The sequence below is a fragment of the Zeugodacus cucurbitae genome, chromosome X (assembly GCF_028554725.1).
Source record: "Zeugodacus cucurbitae isolate PBARC_wt_2022May chromosome X, idZeuCucr1.2, whole genome shotgun sequence".
Classification (NCBI taxonomy): domain Eukaryota; kingdom Metazoa; phylum Arthropoda; class Insecta; order Diptera; family Tephritidae; genus Zeugodacus; species Zeugodacus cucurbitae.
The window spans coordinates 3,160,045-3,166,234 of NC_071672.1; the positions used below are offsets into that span (position 1 = coordinate 3,160,045).

General features: G+C 45.7%; 1 non-coding gene across 1 annotated transcript; it reads left to right on the forward strand.

Annotated features, from left to right (window-relative positions):
- Window positions 1–1,343: 1,343 nt before the first annotated feature.
- LOC128923284 (5.8S ribosomal RNA) lies at window positions 1,344–1,522 on the forward strand. The gene has a single exon (XR_008472251.1). It is a non-coding gene; the product is annotated as a 5.8S ribosomal RNA (ribosomal RNA).
- The last annotated feature ends 4,668 nt before the right edge of the window (window positions 1,523–6,190 follow it).

Consider the following 6,190-nt stretch of genomic DNA (forward strand, 5'->3'; position numbering starts at 1 on the left):
TCAGTCGCTTCCCGGGAAACCAAAGCTTTTGGGCTCCGGGGGAAGTATGGTTGCAAAGCTGAAACTTAAAGGAATTGACGGAAGGGCACCACCAGGAGTGGAGCCTGCGGCTTAATTTGACTTTGACACGGGAAAACTTACCAGGTCCGAACATAAGCGTGTAAAACAGATTGATAGCTCTTCCTCGAATCTATGGGTGGTGTTGCTTGGCCGTTCTTAGTTCGTGGAGTGATTTGTCTGGTTAATTCCGATAACGAACGAGACTCAAATATATTAAATAGATGCTTTCAGGATTATGGTGTTGAAGCTTATATAGCCTTCATTTATGAGTTCATCTTAAATGTGCAAGTGTTTGAATGTGTTTATATAAGTGGAGCCATACCTGTTGGTTTGTCCCATTATAAGGACACTAGCTTCTTAAATGGACAAATTGCGTCTAGCAGTAACGAGATTGAGCAATAACAGGTCTGTGATGCCCTTAGATGTCCTGGGCTGCACGCGCGCTACAATGAAAGTATCAACGTGTATTTCCTAGACCGAGAGGTCCGGGTAAACCGCTGAACCACTTTCATGCTTGGGATTGTGAACTGAAACTGTTCACATGAACTTGGAATTCCCAGTAAGTGTGAGTCATTAACTCGCATTGATTACGTCCCTGCATTTTGTACACACCGCCCGTCGCTACTACCGATTGAATTATTTAGTGAGGTCTCCGGACGTGATCACTGTGACACCTTGTGTTTCACGGTTGTTTCGCAAAAGTTGACCGAACTTGATTATTTAGAGGAAGTAAAAGTCGTAACAAGGTTTCCGTAGGTGAACCTGCGGAAGGATCATTATTGTGTTCCTATCCGTAAATATTATAAAAAAACAAACAAACAAACAAACAAAAAAAGAATAAAAAAGAAAAATTATTTTCTTTTTTTTCTTTTCATTCATTTATTTGAATGTTTTTCTTTTTTTTCTTTTTTTTTACTCCTTGTATTGTAGTATAATGAAAATTATATCGCATACATTGTATTTGAACGCAACAAACCTTTAAACATATATAGTTGAACTTATTATTTATAAAAATAATATAAATGATAAGTTAATTTGTTCTCATTAACGTGTAATTCCTTAAAAATTTATAGAAATTAAATAAAATGTAATAAAAAAGGAATTACTGTTTTTGTTGGACTAAGACATGCGCAACTTGTAAATGTTTGGGTTGAAAATTACAATTTATTGAAAGATGTTTTAAAATAATTTATCTAATATACGAAAACGAAATGTAATATAATTGTTATTCTTTCAATAAATTAAAAACTCTTGACGTTAAATTAAAATAAACAAAAAATTATCACTCTAAGCGGTGGATCACTCGGCTCATGGGTCGATGAAGAACGCAGCTAACTGTGCGTCATCGTGTGAACTGCAGGACACATGAACATCGACATTTTGAACGCATATTGCAGTCCATGCTGTTATGTACTTTAATTAATTTTAAAGTGCTGCTTGGACTACATATGGTTGAGGGTTGTAAGACTATGCTAAATTAGTTGCTTATTCTTTTAGTCAATTAAAAGAATTTAAGCACATGGTATATTACTGGATTGTATTTTTCAATCCATAATATTAATAGCATAAAAAGAAATATAGAAAATATATTCTTGAACACCTCATATTTGAACGAAATTTTATAATAAATAAGAATCTTAGTATTCCCAAAAACAATAAAATTTCAATATTATTCAAATAATATATACATTTAGAGGAACGTCTAGCATAAAATATTATTTTATTCTAGGATTGCCTTACATGTAAAAAAGCAAGAAAATAATATTTTTGTTATAATGAAGTAGTACGCGGGATGAAAAGATTGAATATTTATTATTAAGAAAATTATTGGTGTTAAGAAATAATTATGTATGTTTCTTTAAAATAGCAAAAAGCTAAAATATAAAATAAATATAAATATTTTTATACAACCTCAACTCATATGTGACTACCCCCTGAATTTAAATAAATAATGGTAAATGGTAAATAGTGAATTTCGGTTCTTGTTCCCCGGATAGTAGTTACGTAGCCAATTGTGGAACTTTCTTGCTAAAATTTTATAAGAATTATATCGCAAGATATATATTCTTATTTAGTTATAACGATTATCAATTAACAATCAATTCAGAACTGGCACGGACTTGGGGAATCCGACTGTCTAATTAAAACAAAGCATTGTGATGGCCCTAACGGGTGTTGACACAATGTGAATTCTGCCCAGTGCTCTGAATGTCAAAGTGAAGAAATTCAAGTAAGCGCGGGTAAACGGCGGGAGTAACTATGACTCTCTTAAGGTAGCCCAATGCCTCGTCATCTAATTAGTGACGCGCATGAATGGATTAACGAGATTCCTACTGTCCCTATCTGTTGCAACCAACCGGGTGCCGGACCCAAAGTACGGCAGAGGTTTTAGATGGGCCTCGGCCCTACCAAGGTGGCATAAGTGTGTCCATACCACACGCCAATTGGTACTGGAAGTGTGCATAGCTACAAATACAGGGCGCTGATTGACGCATTGTATTAATCCATTTGTGTTTTTGAATACACGTATGGTAAGGCCTTCACAGGCAGGTACATACGTTAAAACAAATCCACATTTGTCCCTATCTACTCATTCGTTAGTTGGCTTTCGACGCGGATAGACGTGCGTGCGCATCGTGATTTTTCTTGGTGAGTTTTTCTTTGCGATTTGTTGGTGGAATTTTTCGGTATTTCCTTTTGTGCGGACATTTGTTTACGCGGTGTGTGATAGGCACCGTTATTGCCTGGCGTGGGTAGCTAGTGTTGTTGTTGCTACGGTCGCGTGTGATTTTTTGCGACTGCACACTTTTGTGCATTCTTCGCATTTTTGTGCGCGCGTGGTAACGGGTTTCGGTACGGGCGAGTGTTTTTGTACAGTCGCGGTTGACTGTACGGCGTGTACTGGTAAGTATAACTTTGTTGTTTTCCTTAAGTAGCGTGGGTATCCACACGTTTGTTGTTGGTGGGCTGTCGCACAGTTTCAGTGGTTTACCGTGTTGTTGGTATTCCCACTGGCTCGATTGCCTACCGGTGAGTGCTGTGCTGAGCGCCTGGCGTTCAGTTGCACTTGTTTCGGGTTTGCTCGGACAGTTTTGCCCGAAGGGTGCCTGGGGCTGTCCCAGTGCTGAGGTCGCTGACTGTTGCGTCGACTGCGGTCGTAGCAGAGTGCTGTTAAGCCCACAGTGCGGTTGGTACAGTGCCACAGCGGTTGACTCGCGACCGTTACGGGGACATTGATCTGTCCGGCGGTCTTTTTGAGTAGCCTTTTCAGAACTTTGGCTGGGTTGTGGGCTGTGCCCTCGCGAGAGCGCATTAACCGACTGCTTGGGTGGTGACTGCTACAGAGCGAGTATACGTGTGAGTCAGCGTCTTCAGTGCGTTCAGTTGCACGCGCCTGGAGAGCAGCTGTTTCGGGTTTTACCTGAGCAGGTAGTTTCTGCGCCAGTGTTCGCCGGCGTAACAGCCTGCCTAGGGGTAGGCCGATGGTGGGAATGGCTCCACCACGGAGGAGGAGGGTTAAGTCCCTCGCTGAAAGCCACGGGTCGGGCCCCATAACAGTGATGGTGGAAACGTCGTCGGGTGATGAGGAGGTGAGGTCTCCGCCGCGGAGGAGGGCGCGTTTGGGGTCGCCTCTGTTGATGAAATCAGAGGATGGTGGGAGTGAGAGCGGTAGCGGAATAGGTGGCACCGCTGAAAAAGCGGTTGCTCACCCCGCAGTTTCGGGTGCTTCCAAGCCGGCCGAGAGCGGCGGTAACAGCGGCACTGGGAAGGGCGTCGTGAAGAAGGGTGTCGCAAAAAAGAGCGTCGCGAAGGAGGGAACGACGAAAGTCAGCTCGGGGAAGGAGGGAGGGAAACGTGAGGGTAGAGTTAATGGGGGTGTGGTTGGGGGAGGCGCTATCAGCCATGTTGCTGCCATGAAGACAGTGACGGCCGAGTTGAACGCCTTGGTGTTTGGGGCTAAGGACTTTGAGGTCACTACCGAGAAGGGGCTGATGGAGCTTGCCTCGAAGTACGAGGCACTCCTGATGACGGTAGTAACCGAGAATGCCCATCTTCGCGGTCAAGTTGACGCTCTCAGCGGGGGTGTGGGGGATATATTCCCCAACCGAAGAGGTCGGTTGTGGGTTTGGCTCCGGCTGAGTCGGTGCGTGCGCCTCCAGCACCTGTGTTGGAGGCGATTGCTCCGGCATTGCCGAAGCCCGTGGAGACGTGGTCGGTGGTGGTGTGCAGCAAGGCCCCGACGACTTCCTCTAAGGAAGTCATCAAAAAGGTGGTGAAAGAGGTGGGACCTTCCCTCGGAGTGCGAGTGCACGAGGTGAAGCCGATTAAGGGTGGTGGGGTGGTTATTCGCACCCCCTCTGTCTTAGAGAGGGAAAAGGTGGCGAATAATGCCGAATTCGGGGAGGTGGGATTGAATGTGACTGTGAACCGGAAGTTGGGTCCGCGGGTTGTGGTTCAGGGGGTTCACACCGAAATCTCCCATGATGAGTTCATGGAGGTGCTCTTTCGGTTGAACCTCCAGGACGTCAGCCCTGAGGCACGAAAGTCAGATGTGCGGATGGTCAGTCGGCCCTGGAAGGAGGCCGCTGATGGTAGCACCAACGTTGTCCTTGAGGGTTCGGACAAATCAATGTCCGCCCTCTTGGAAGCGGGAAGGTGCTACATAAAGTGGTTTTCCTTCAGGGTTCGTCCGGATACCCCTGTCGCTGACTGCTTCCGGTGTATGGGTTTTGACCATAGAGTGGCTGAGTGTAGGGCCAAATCAGATGTCTGTAGGAGGTGCGGTCAAGAAGGCCACAGAGCTGCCGGTTGCGCCAGTGCACCCCATTGTCGTAACTGTGCATTTAAGGGTAGGCCAGCTGGGCATCTTATGATGTCCGCTGTCTGCCCGATATACTGTGGCGTTGTTGAGCGCGCCCTCGCCAGACACTGATGGGGGGTATTTTTCAGCTAAATTGTCAGGGATCGTATGCCGTGATGTGTGAGTTGGGGGGTTGTATGCTTGAGGGTGGGTGCGGCATTGCCTTACTCCAGGAGCCCTACACCACCAATGGTATGGTTCGGGGTCTTCCGGGAGTTTTCAGGGTCTTTACGGACCTTGGGGTAATGCCGCAATTGTTGTGACTGATCCAAACTACGATTGCGTAGTGTTGGATTCGTCGCAACAGGGGGTGTGTGTTTCAGTAGAGGGGGAGTTCGGTAGAATGATTGTCGCTAGTTTGTATTGCAAATTTAGCGAGCCTCTAGAGCCCTATCTGGGCTACATGGATAAGCTGCTACTACTGGGGAGTAGTAGCCCATTTATCCTAGGGTTGGATGCGAATGCCCCGTCCTCGATGTGGTTTAGTAAGGTATCCAGACATTCGTCTGGATATCAAAGCCACATCCGAGGCGAAGTATTGAGTGAATGGGTGGTGGCTAAAAGCCTCCACATTTTGAATGAGCCGACTGAATGGTTTACGTTTGAGGGGCCTAGGGGCATGAGTGATATTGACGTAACGTTAATGAATGAGGCAGCAAGGAGAGCGTTTGACGTCAGTTGGGAGATTAGGGGAGGGTGGGGATTGAGTGACCATAATTTGATACAAATTATGGTTTCTCCGCAATCCCCACCCTCAGCGTACGTGGGTCCATTGCGGCGATGGCGTATCTCTGGTACTGACTGGAACCAATATGGACAGAATGTAAGGGAAGCGGTATTGGAAATACCGCTTAGTGAGTTTGAGGAACTGGGGGTGGACGAGCAAATTGCTCGGCTGTATGAGTTGGTCTGGTGTGTTAATGATAGGGTTTTCAGGAAATATGAAAGATATAGGATTAGGAAAATTAAGTGGTGGACGAATGAGTTAACCTTGAAGAGGAGGACTGTCCGGCGGTTGAGACGAAAGTTTCAGCGTGCTCGGCGGTCCAATTCGGATAGGTTATCCCATATCAGATATGATTTTAGTTGTGCGGTTAGAGGGTATAAGGATATGCTTGTGAAAATAAAAGAAGAGGAATGGAGGAACTTTGTTGGGGAGAATAGGGACGACCCCTGGGGGCAGGTCTACAGGATCTGCAGGGGTCGTAAGAGGGAGGATATCACCTCTCTCCGCGTTGGTGACTCTGTGTTATCAACGTGGAGAGAGTG